Source organism: Homarus americanus, unplaced genomic scaffold (assembly GCF_018991925.1).
Source record: "Homarus americanus isolate GMGI-L3 unplaced genomic scaffold, GMGI_Hamer_2.0 scaffold34921, whole genome shotgun sequence".
Lineage (NCBI taxonomy): Eukaryota > Metazoa > Arthropoda > Malacostraca > Decapoda > Nephropidae > Homarus > Homarus americanus.
In genome coordinates, this window is record NW_024741901.1 from 20,427,387 (window position 1) to 20,441,006 (window position 13,620).

The following is a 13,620-nucleotide window of genomic DNA, read 5'->3' on the forward strand; positions in this document are numbered from 1 at the left end:
GACGAAATACAGCCGTTGTGGCGATGTTACGCGACCATTCCGGGTAATGCTGGACAGGTGTTTTTGTGCCGAAGGTAGGTTGGTGGGGTACTGCGTCACTACGTTAAATCACACGAACTGGACAGAAAATTTATCGTTTTATTCTTAACATAGTGGACTAGTTGTTAAAAGGCACAGTTATCGAAGACTCAGGCAGTGTGTAAGGCGGTCTGTATAATGTTACACACCAGGGGGACATTATGCCGTTCCATCCGTCGGCCGGGATGACGGTAGCGGGTTATACAGGGACGATCTTGACACAAATTCAAACCTGCCATAATGAACAAGCGGGTAGAGAAAGCCTCTGAGTTCGTGGAGCACATGTATTTTTCTGATGCAGACTGCAGGAACCAGTCGGGCTTCACTCCCCTAACGTAAACACACCTCCCTCACCAGACTACTTACTTTACGGTTGTCATAAGTGGTTCGAAAACTTGTAAGAACCCTTTACTTAGAATCATGACGTCACGCGTTCTGATCTATCGCAGCCCGGCTGACTTGCGCTCTAGTTCGCATGTCTTGTGAACAATGGTAAAACGACGATTTACGCAGGTTATGTGGCAACCAACTAGTCGACAAACAATAACTTCTGCTCTTTCTTCACCTAATATGGCATACGACATTCTTGGGGCACATTATGACGTTATCCGAGACGTGAAGATGTTCTCGTCCTATTTTTTTTATTCCTTCGTCCCACTTTCAAACTTTTGTAAATTTGAACTTAATACCAAGAAGATGCAGCTGAGGATCCTTCACCGAGGTAAATTTATTTGTATGTGAAAGGGGAGAGGGACCCTTAGGTCTGACGGAGCAGTGCAGATACAGCTCACAGAACGCCAAGCCTTCAGTGCACAGGTAGCGTGGCAGGCAGTGCTCAACCTTCTTCACTTTCCAGCTGTTTCGTTAGGTATCCATTAGTAGATGGTTGGCCTCGGGGTGCGCCGGCTGCGAACAGGAGGTGATTATTGTATCTACTCTCCACATGCACCACATCTTTATGATACAGATGTAAAACAAGTCTAGATTTCATGTAACCGCAGAGTCCATAATGAGTTCATAGCGATTGTAGGGTAGGGGAGGTGGAGCTTAGTGTTACTGTGTTATGTGATACCAGGGGGTGTAACGTCCCGCCATGCATGGTAATGTTAGTAATCTGTGGGCGTCGATATCTAAAAGACCAGTTTTTATCTGCGTATCAGCCAGCGGCAGGTCGTTTTACAGTACGCATGCTAAAGTCAGTCATATGAGGTGCGTAATCAGCTGGCATTGGAAGCTATAACTGGCACTTTTAATGGGCAAAGTACTATTTTGAGTGCACATACACCTTCACACTAGCTACTGAGTGGTTTCCGCCGGAAGGCGTCGGAATGTCAAACAGCTAACGGCGTCGGGCGTCTTGGAATGTACTTTGACATTTGGAGAAACACGTTTTCATTGTATAAAAGTGAAGAAAAGCAGTATGCGAGAAAAATGAAAATGTAATGACAAAGAGGAAAATAATGAAACGGTATACCAGTTGATAGCGGGTGAGTGGGTGCAGGTACGAGAGACTAACCTAGCGGCACAGAAACACACATACTGTTATGCTGTCTCCAAAGCCGCCGAGTGTGTCATAAACTGTTGATGGCAGCAGACACATGCCAGCCACACCTACTTGGAGAGTGTACGTGTTTAAGCTATCTTACTCGATAGACTAGTTCATTGTACTTATGAATTTAACTCATTGTACTCAAGGGGCTAAAGATTTTCCTTGCTGAAGCACAGAAACACATAAACAACAACAGCAATATTAGATAAGCACTGTTACTAAAGTACGTACAGTATTAACCTAAATTTGAGTGTCATTGTAATTTGTGTGCCACACTAGAGGTAAATTTAAGGTGATTTAGTTTGGTAAGTTGTTTGCTGGGGGGTTCATTGTTTACATCCTCCACAAGAACACAAAACACCCACCTGTGTGTGACCTGAATGATGATGTGTTTTGTGTTAGGGATTTTTTTTTATTCTTTATGTGTAGTTTAACTCCGCCAACGACCATATCTCGATCACCCTTGTTTAAATGGATAATAATAGAGGTAATGGATCACTTGAAAATTCATCTCACCCACTAGAGGTAGTAGGCAGTAGGCAACTACCAAATAGGGAGGTACTACCGCCTGGGAAGATATTGGAAGCATAATGTATTGTCTAGTGGTAGACCCTGCTGCCATATGGCATCACGAAAAAAAAAAGACCAAATCCGAGGTTACTGATCTGACCTTTTCCCTCATTTACACACAATTGCAGGGTTCAATTATTTCTCTTACGTTGACAACACAACATACAGTACATAAATTGTTTCTCAGTAATTTCTTTTTCATTTTTGTATTTCTTTGTGGTCCTTTAGTATTATTATTATTATATTTTTATTGTATTATTATTATTATTATTATTATTATTATTATTATTATTATTATTATTATTATTATTATTATTATTATTATTATTATTATTATTCCCCAGGCTCCGATGTGGGTCAGTGACATGTGCCCGAGTGGGCTAATCCCGGAAAAAAAAACACCCCACCCCTCTCCTACGCTAACCTAACTAAACCTGAACTAACCCTAACCTAACATAAGCTAACCTAACCTCCGCGAGTAGTGTTAGTTTGGTTAATTTTCGGATGAAATAAACTTAGTCGTCGTATAAATATTAAAATGTAATAAAAAATAAGGTTTAAGTGTTATTACCGTTATTTCCTACGTCTGTGGTTCTGGTTGAGGAGGTTGGTTAGTTGAAGTGTTGTTGTGTTGACATTCTGCTGCCGCCAAGGACCACACCTCGCCACATCCTCCATCCTTGTAATGTAATGAAAACATATTTAGGGTTTAGCTCAAGAAAGATCTAAGTCCGGATTTATATGGAATTATCTATCGCTTGCCAGTTCTTAATCGTGTTTTTACATAACTTTACTGTAAAAAACTTAACAGTCTGCTTTCGACTCAAATTTGGGGAAGAAAATGCAGAGAGGCAGTATGCGGTGCATGCTAGTGAGAGTCGTTACTAGAAGCTGCTAGTACTACTATTATATGTACTATCGTGGACAAAAGTTCGCTCCCTCCCAAACTGAAGCAGTATCGACCCCAAATGAGATAAAACGGCACACCCACACCAGATGACAGTCAGGGTTAAGTCAGTTCGGAGACTCATTCCCATGACTCAGTTTCACCACGGGGAGCGAACTTTTGTCCACGATAGTACTTCCATGATTCAACCATTGAGGATCAACAACACGTACTCTAAATAGGTTCATACAATAGACAATAGCTTACTTATGGATGAGAGGCTGTGCTTGATGCGAGGTGGTGCAGTAGTTGTGTCGGGCAGCTGAGCCGTGCTGGTAATGAAGGCTGGTATGGTGGCGGCCCTTCATTTAATCCAGAAAAACTACTATATCAATTTATTTTTTGTAGTGTCTGAACAGTTGTGGTGGTGCAGCAAGATGATGTTGAATGTTGCAAATAAAAACTAGGTTGTCAAGTTTGAAAGAAAGAGGAATTCCTAGAGTTATGTTGATGGGCTCTATGGCCAAAATGGTACCGCTCTGACCTCCCATCCCATGAGACCCGTGGCCAGGAAGGATTGACAGGGGTGTACCTTCCGAGGTGTGCGCATAGCCTGCCACCTTATCACTAGTTAGTACCCGGGCTGTGCTAGAGGTGTTGGGGGATAAGGCGTAAAGATTTTAGTACTTTTTTGTGTTAGTGAAATCTTTATAATATTTTAATGGCAACGGGGAAAGCTAAGACTAGAAACAAAAGAACAGCGCTTAGAGATGTTGTGTGTGACGCAGGCGGGCAGGAAGAACCAAGTGTAGAAATATATAAGGAGTTTTCTTCATAGGTCTCACTCATCCATAATTCCGTGTAGGTTTCAGACACCACTGTTCTGAAGCACAAGCAAGAAAGATCAAGAAAGATAGAAATTACCAACTTGAATAATACTGCGTGTGAGCATAAGCAAGATGTGGAAGAACATAAGTGAATTAAGATTAGGAAAATAATTATCAGAAAAAAGTATTTACAGTTAAGCAATGTAGTGAACCGAATATAAAGTGTATTTATCTGTATTCCCCTTTCAGTTTTGTGTGGTGTGGATAAGGTGGTACAGAAACCTCAACGAAAGAAGGGAATAACACAAAAGCTGATGATAACAGTTCTTCATATCCTCAACTTAGATACGCTGCTTATAAAGTGAGTTTTAAAATCCAGTATGATTTACAACACTTCCTCTCACCTTCATAATACTGCGTCTGAAAGTTTAATATATTTACAGATATAAGTGAATTTTAGTTAAGAGTTGTTAACTAATGACGACGAGAAAGACACCGAGGAAAGCCTATTCAAGTGTCGTGGCCAAAACGAATTTGAAGTGTGAAGATAATGACTTGATCAGAATTATAAACATAAGCAAAGGCGTAATTATAAAATACATGTAATATTGATGTAGTGGTGGCTGTATCCTGTAATGCTGGTGTCTGGGTACATAGGAATATAATTGTTTTGTGAAGTTATTGCCTGAACCTAGTTACAAATTTTAAAGTATGCTAGAAGTTTAAAACACTACATAGCCTAGTGTTGACGCCAATTATGATTGTGCTGTACTATAATTTACCCTAGTAATTTAGTGTGTGATAAGTGATTCCTTAATCAAGTTATTATTAGAAATGTGTTGGATTGTTACTTAACCTATTGAGTGGTCATGGGTTTCTCTCGACTGAATAAAATCTCCCTGGGTTCTCCATAATTAAATACTTAGCTTGACACTACTCCTGAAAGGTTTAAACTGACATATACACAGTAAAGTTGCTGCCGTCCTAAATGTAAATGCACACATTTTTCAACACAACATTAACCTTATCACGTACAGCGTAGGTGAACGACTCGATGAACAGTTGTGTTGAGACTTGGTAATATTTCTGATAATGTCAGACGAATAACTGAAGATCATGGGCAGCAAGAGTGTTGTTCAGTCGTGAATGAAGGTGCAGGCCATAAATGGCTTCATTGTCTACCTATACAGTCAGTTTGTTCCTCTGTTTATTTACAGCCACCGGGAATTAACAATAAATTTATCAGTAACAGTTAACCGTATGTTTGCCACTTCGTCGTTTCAACCCTTGTCGTGACAAGAGAACAGGTTAAACCGGGGTCTTGGTGGGGCTCGGTGTTCTAGTAGTGATAAAAGCGTTATCAAGATTATTACCCAGGTCGTATAACATAGCGCTCGGTCACAGATCTGTTGATGACAGGTGATCATGTCCCAGGGTTCCTTAAGAGTCTACCCAAATAACAACTGTAATTCTTGGATATTGTGGGTACAGTATTTTTAGCGACGCACCGCAGGGGTCTCAATGCTGTTCGTCCAGCAATTTTCAATGAAACCACCAAATTAGGCGTAACTGATGTACACTCGCTACAGAAAGTATCTCCAAGGTGGGGTCCAATGGTTGTCAAAATGAACATTTCGACTCCTGTTGTCTCGGGAGGGTTGTCAAAATCCTTCGTCCGTTATGTCAATGTCTAGCAAAAAAACAATTGGGCAGATACTTCTTATAGCGAGTGTACAGAGTGATGTGTATGTGCCGAGGTGGTTCAACCCCAAAGATTTTTGCAAAACTGTGGCCTCGTGTTGTATTAAGAGACCACACATAAGGGATGTCATCCTAACTTGAAGATTTTGTTCAGGAAGAATTCGAATTACTGGCTCCGGACGTTTGTTGAAATGAATAGTTCAATATGGTAACTTTCACAGAGACTAACAAAGCTACTCACCCCCCTGGCGGTAATAACCCCCAGTATCTTATCTTTACACGTATTAATGTTATTATCCGTCGGCGTCTCGTGGGTGATCAAGGAGGTTTGAGGGGCCTCCTTGATACCCCAGTTTTGTCTTATGATACAATACTATGTTTGTGTTAGTGTATCCATGGTGGATTGGTGATTAGGCTGCTGGAATCTGAACCTAATTGTCCTTTACTAATTAGCCGCAGATATAACAACAGTAAGGCATGGTCCTTATTGTTGCTAGATCAGTCTTAATAGCTATAGGGTATAGGTTTGGGTTTGTCAGGCTTGAGTCACCACTGATTAACATTTAGTGGAGTTTGTGTGTTGTACAAGGCTGGAGCTTGACAGTTGGGAAGTGAAGGCGATCGAGTACAGTGCTGGTCACACTGTCTCCTTGTGTATCGAAGGCTTAGTATGCAGTGTACAGGTACAGTATACAAGGCTGTCAAGCTTTTGGGACCCTCTCACTTTCCTGAGTCAGAGGCAATGAGACCCCATGCAGTACCTTCATGGCGACACAGTGGAAGAGTCTCGTACCATCAGACTTTGGTTAGATTGGATTACGTCCGTAAGCTTCGCTACTTCTGGTTAAGTTAAATTACTTTTGTTTACATTGCGTTAGGTTTGGTTACGTCATATTACGTTTGGTTAGATTAGGTTATGTTTGGTCTCGTGTGGTTGCTGCAGTACCACATTTGTTCCTCATCTACAGAATTTCTTGGTATTAAAACAAGTGTTGTCTCACATGGTGCTAGTGACAGCAGACGCAGGAGGGGTGGAGGGCTGGTGGAGACGAGGAGCCTGGTAGTGAGGACTGGCTGGGGACTGAATACAAATAGAGATCACTTGTTAACGCTGGTGGTGGTGGTGGCAGTATCAAAGATGGTGGTTGGTGCTACTGTTGAAGGGTGGTAGCAGGAGCAAAGATGGTGGTTGGTACTCCTGTTAAATGGTGGCAGTAGCAAAGATGGTGGTTGGTGCTACTGTTGAAGGGTGGTAGCAGGAGCAAAGATGGTGGGTGGTACTCCTGTTAAATGGTGGCAGTAGCAAAGATGGTGGTTGGTACTCCTGTTAAATGGTGGCAGTGGCAAAGATGGTGGGTGGTACTACTGTTAAATGGTGGCAGTAGCCAAGATGGTGGGTGGTACTCCTGTTAAATGGTGGCAGTAGCAAAGATGGGGGATGGTTGGTGGACAACACTACAAGTCTTGTGAGTGACCTTCCCACAAGGGTCAGGCTGTTAAGGTAAGATACTGTTGGCAGGCAGCGGGGCGATCTGAACCAGTCATTTGTTATTAGGAACTGGACGCCTTTATATCAAGGCTCCAACAGTATTATCACCTGAGATAATTAGCTCTGTTAACGCCTTACTTGAGTGATTGAGAGAGATTCTTTCTTGCACTAATATGTTAAAATTATCTCATATTCTGAAGTAAAAATATTGTTCAAAAGTTCACCTGGTCTTATAAGGTATTAGTGATAATTCGTGTCTTCCTCTCATATTTCATCAGTACCTTCAGGGCTTGTGCAATATTCGTATGATGACTAAACAGTTTAACTATTAATAACCTGAATTGTTGGGGGTGAAGTCACACGTTGTTGCTGATAACACTTTACGTAATAGGATTACATTCCCTTAATATTATTATTATTTTTTTTAATTTCTATATTTATTCCTTGATAAGAGGAGGCGGGATCCTAGTGCTGTCACTTGGTACCCCTGTTTACTTTATTTATGTAATTGTTTGTAAGGCTTCCGTATCGGCCACAAGAGAAATGTTGTCTAGTTTTTTCGTCAGAGGAAATAGTTCATTGGATGTGTTGCTTATAATAATAATAATAATAATAATAATAATAATAATAATAATAATAATAATAATAATAATAATAATAAATCTACTGAATATTCATCTACGTGAAGCTGTAAATATACGTAAGACACAATATAAAGTCAGAAAGGGGAAGGAACTTAAGAGTTAACATACGATACGTGCTGGGAATGAACACTCGTCTAAAACTTTTATATAGTTAAATATTGTCTGAATGTTAAGCACTTAATATGTCTTGCTTGTTTGTCAGTCTGTCGGGCGGATATTAACGTTAACATGACAACAAGCAAGCGATGTTTTTTTTTTCATATCTTTAGTTCGTATAGTACATCTTTTGTGTTTATTAATATTTACCTTGCACATCCTACGAACGATAACTATTACATTTTTAATCCGTCTGTCCTTCATCTTTTGTTGTTTAATCTACGTCCATCCGTCCATGGAGGACATCTACCTTGGATTTAAAGATCAGTTGAGACAGCGAGACAGAGACAGCGAGACAGAGACAGCGAGACAGCGGTGGATATATTTAATACTGTTCGGAATACCAACAAGATGCGGGGGATAGTAGGCAAGGCTGAGTAAGCAGGTGTTGTGTTATTTAGTGTGGACGAGGCTAGGTGTGTGTGCCCACGCGCGTTACTGCTGCCGTTTCCCAAGGTCCTCTAGGTCCTATTTGACGTTGTTCTTGAGGTTCTGCTCAAATTGTCATGTTCCAGGTGCCTCAGAGTGCAACTTGGTCAGTACAGGTTAATACCCTAGTGAAAATAGAGAGTTTTATGGTTGTCTCTGGGGGTGTCTCCAGTCTCTCCCGAGGGCCCACACGACTTGGTGTATTTCTGGAGTGGACTGAGGATTTGTATATCGGCTACACTGTGAGTAGTTTCAGGGCGTGAGTCTTTTGTTGACACTGACAACTTTATTCTCCCTTAGTAAATTGTCATAATTCATAAATATTTTGTTGAACCCTGATGAATAATTCCGTTTCCCCATAATAAAAGACCTTAACAATACACAGGTATAAGTACATGATCTGAACCTACCTACTGCTCCTCACTAATTCTATACAGTATTCACAATTCAGTATTTCGGGCTAATTTGATTATTTTTATTTGTTGCTACACGTCCTCAAGCAATATCGTGATATTCTCTCAGTCATGCCTCCCAAACGATGTTGTTCGGAAAGAAATACTTAAAATTTTACAGGAAAATAGCATGAAATGTGTTTTTTTAATATAAAATGAGATACAAACCAACTAATGGAGGTACTACCGCCTGGGAAGATATTGGAAGCATAATGTGATGTCTAATGGTAGACCCTGCTGCCATATGGCATCACGAAAATTGTGACCAAGTCCCAGGTTGCTGATCTGACTTTCTGCCTCATTTACACACAATTGCAGGGTCTCAATTGTTTCTATTACTTTGCCACCACAACTTATATATAGTTTCTCTCTCTTGATTTGTTATTTTTTCTACATTTTCTTTAGTTTTGGCCCCCCCCAGGTCCCGGGTGTGTCGATGACCTGTTCATATCTGGGCTAATCCCCGTAGGGCGAAATGGACTTGGCAATTGTAATCCCAACGGCCTATTCCTCCTCAGCAAGTGTGCTGCACACAAGCTCACTATCACCAACAGGGTTCGTGGCAACACCCACGATCCAAACACAGGCATCTCATTGATTACATCATGGTCAGAGAAAGAGATCGCCGATATGTCCTCATCACCTGTGCCATGCGTGGCTCAGACCACTGTGACACTGATCATCAGCTCGTCAGAGCCAAGCTCTCACTTCACGTTGCCCCAAAACAGCGAAGGCAGCAAGCCTTTAGAAGAGGTTTTAACACGAAGTGTCTGGGTGATCCAGCGGTAGCAGATGCTTTCAGAGAGCAGCTCGAACGTGGGCGGATAAACAACCCGACAACGAACAACCCAAATCCCAGTGCCGAATGGGGTATTCTCAATACTGTCATGACAAAAACCTACAGAGAGACCCTCGGCCAGATCGAGAGAATACACCAGAATTCGCTGAGACGACAAGAGAACAAATGCCAGTATTCTTGCTGACACCAACTGTCGGGGTATCGAGGCTACCATTATCCATGAACAACTACACTGGACTGGCCATGTTACCCGCATGGACGACAGTAGACTGCCAAAGCAGCTACTTTACATTCACCTCACGAATAGTAAACGTAATGCCGGCGGGCAACTGTAAAGGTATAAGGATAGTCTTATGACAAAATTGAAAAAGTGCCAAATCAACCCCCTCACCTGGGAGACGATTACTCCACATCGTAACGCTTGGAGGAGCACCGCACAAGAAGGTGTCAATACTTTCGAGTGAGCCCGACGGCATACCGAAACAGAAAAGCGCTAACGCCGTAAAGGCGCTGTCACCGCCTCCCGCATTAGTTGTAGCCCTCCACACGTGCAACATCTGTGGACGACCCGTATCGGACTTTCTAGTCACCTCAGAGCTCACCAAGGAAGATGACATCTTTAATAACTCGTATCATTGTATCATAGCTGGATGATCGTCATACTCGATTCCGAGTGACAGCAAAGTATTAGGAGTAATAGTAATAGTAGTTGTAGTAGTAGTAGTGTGTGTATATATAAAGTAATAGTCGTGGACGTACTATAGTAACAATATTATACAGAACAGTACAAGACCTCTCTCTACAGTCTTCTCTACGCGTCTTAAGTTTCTACAGTGGTTGAGTGTTGTTTTTTCTTGCGTGCTTCAAAATGTGAACAATATTTACATATTTTTTTAAACCTTCGATATTTCACGAAACACAATCATAGTACATAGAGAAGTTTACACAGTATGCACAGATTAAGTGATTATTACTACAGCTTTCAATTTTTCATCATCGTAAATTCATTTACACATTAATTTTATTATTTATTACAGCATTTTATTATATTATAATGTTTAGTATTTTAATAATTTTTTTGTGTTTTGTGATAATTTTCACCATATACTGTATATTATACAGTGCCTGTTGAGGGTAAATCATTCAAAGGATAGTTTGTGAATTTGACCGCTGTTCGTGGCGTTTCGGGAAATTGTCCCTCTTAACAAGAGATACCTTCTGTATACAGATACATTATATTATACAGTACTATATACTTAATGTATGAGGTGGCTTCAGATGTATTAATTATACCATTATACTCATTCCAGAATTCCTAAACTTTAACTGCGTGTTTATTCTTTCCCGAGACAATCGGGATAATTAAATATTTCTGGCGATTCGATTAACCCAAAGCCCCGACATACCTAATTTGCGAGGGTCAGTACTGTATGTGATGTATATCCCTGCATGTGTTTATCACACCTGGATGTGGTTCGTGAGGTGTTCAGTTGGTTTCCTTCATCGAGTCATGTAATATGGAGTTACTTTTGGTGCGAAGTGAAAATATCTAGTTAAGGTATACAGTCTCAGTTTAATTTTGCTCCCTTGTGAACATTTACAGGGAATGTTGATGCCATTATAGAAGTTATAGTCGTCGTCAGGTTAACTTTTATGGTTTAACTCTAAATTAAACCGACGCGAGGGCTTATATCCACCTGTTGTGGTCACGTGTCAGTGAAAGTGCAGCTGAGGACGAACACTTGTGACCCCACACCTGCGTAGTGTATCTGTGACTCTACACTTCTGTAATGTGGTGTACATAGACGGTACAAGTATACAGACAGTGCACGCAGACAAGCAGGTGTGCAAACAACGGTAAACGTATTAAGAATTGCGTGTCTGTCAACATGGTCTTGTCCAGAACGTAACTCTTTAAAATAAACTGCTGGGTATTATCACTGGACCATTTAATTTAACATATAAGATTGAAGTCTCAGTGTCTAAGGTCACAGCGGAAGGTCAAAGATCAGTTATAGCAAGAGACCTATTGTTTTTATTTAACTGTTGTGTATCGTTACAAGTGTAGGCTGCGGTGATACCATGGCTAGGTTGATAGTGTGATGGCCAGCCTATTAACATTAATCCTGCATTGTGTGTTGTGATTGGTGTTAATGACGATTTCCTCTCTCTTGTTACAGATCTGAGTTCCTGTGTCGTGATTCTCCTCAGCAGACTAGCAGACCATGATGTAAGTTAAGTGAGTCTCTTGTTGTTTGTGTTGTTCATAGTCACATGTACTCCTCGCGGGAAGGGGCAAAACAGGTATACTGAGGACAAGCACACGTGTTTGTATCCGATGACGCCACACTGACTTGCTTCAGCTGGTGGTGTGGTTCGGGGGTGCCAGCTAGGTATTTGTTTGTTTTTGTTTGCATGTGTATGTATGACCTTGATGCTGGTGTGTGTGTGTGTGTGTGTGTGTCGTCATACTTATGCGGGACCACCACCACACTGGAAACTAGTAAGGCCCAGCATGTATAATATAACATCTGAACTATACTTTACGATACGAAATTTATAGTAAAAGCGTTCATTATAAGCGCTTGAGTGAAGGTCGAAGATCGTTATCATTTAAGCGTAGTTGAAATCAGGAAATGCAAACTCAGGCAGTTGTGTTTTGCAGTGCCCAGATAACGAAACAGACCTGGTGAGGACGGCCCCCTCCCCCAACGCGCAGAGTTAGTAGTCGTAGTACAGGATCTGTGGTGTGTGGGTGTGTGCCCTGGGTGCTTGATACATATTCAGTGACCTCCTTCTCGAAGCTAGATACCACTGTACCTCCTGCTCCTCCTCCACCTCTTCCTCGACGTTACATACCCCCAGTGACCTCCTCCTCGAAGCTAGATACCACAGTACCTGCTCCTCCTCCTCCACCTCTTCCTCGACGCTACATACCCCCAGTGACCTCCTCCTCGAAACTAGATACCACAGTACCTGCTCCTCCACCTCTTCCTCGGAGCTACATACCTCGGATCGATCTCTTCCTCGACGCTACATACCCCAAGTTACCTCCCCCTCGACGCTACAGGCAGAATAATTTAAGTAATTGGAGAAGGACTCAGTTGATTGTGTGATTTGACACAGGATACGGGAGTCCTCTCACAGCCTGAGCTTGGTGAGTAAACCTTCCAGTCAGTCACCCATTCTAGTCATCTTCCTTAAGTCAACCACCCGTCAACATCTCACGGTCACTTCCCACAACTACCATCCCATAGTCACCACTCCAGTCATCACTCAACAGTCACCATTCCAGCCATTAATCAACAGCCATCACTCTTAAGTCATCATCATTATCATCATCCATCACTCAAGTCACCATCCCATCCTAACCATCACTCCAGTCACCATCCCAACCCAGTCACCACACCAGTCACCATCCCACGTGAAACAGGACCTGGTGGTGGCCATCTGGAGTACAGTTGTTGCCAGGGCGTGAACACTACCAAGCTACAACCTCAATGTTTTTTACAGTATTGTCTTTGTTTTTGTTTTTTTGCTTGGAAGCCTGAGGAGTCATGGCCAATCTAAAGGGTTTCTTGTTTACTGCGAATAGTTCAACAGGGGAGGGGAGAGAGGGGGGGGGTCATAAGTAACAATTAATACGGTTTTGGAATGCGTTGGATGGATTTACCTGAAGAATTGTTATAATAAGTTCAGAACGACCCATTATTGATTACATGTCGTATCTATAATTGATATTTTTTCTTGTGTGTATGTTGTGGTAGCTGGGTATAATTATATAAACTATTAGTTGTTGTTAATGTTATATATATATATATATATATATATATATATATATATATATATATATATATATATATATATATATATAGAGCTGGTCCTTTTTTAGTGGGGATTAACCCATCCGGGTACAGGTCACTGACCCAGATTGGGGTAATAATAATAAATAAATAAATAAAAATATTACAAAATAAAATGTTTATACAAAATGATAATAATAATAATAAGATTAATAAATAAATACATACGGAAATGAA

General features: G+C 41.2%; 1 long non-coding RNA gene across 1 annotated transcript in view; it reads right to left on the reverse strand.

Moving 5' to 3' along the window:
* Positions 1-3,684, reverse strand: part of LOC121876202 — a 41,231-nt gene extending 37,547 nt beyond the window's left edge. The window contains exons 1-2 of the long non-coding RNA XR_006090726.1: positions 3,351-3,684; positions 2,769-2,876 (exon numbers count right to left, since the gene is read on the reverse strand). This is a non-coding gene — a long non-coding RNA (uncharacterized LOC121876202). The remainder of the gene's footprint in view (positions 1-2,768; positions 2,877-3,350) is intronic.
* Positions 3,685-13,620: the final 9,936 nt, after the last annotated feature.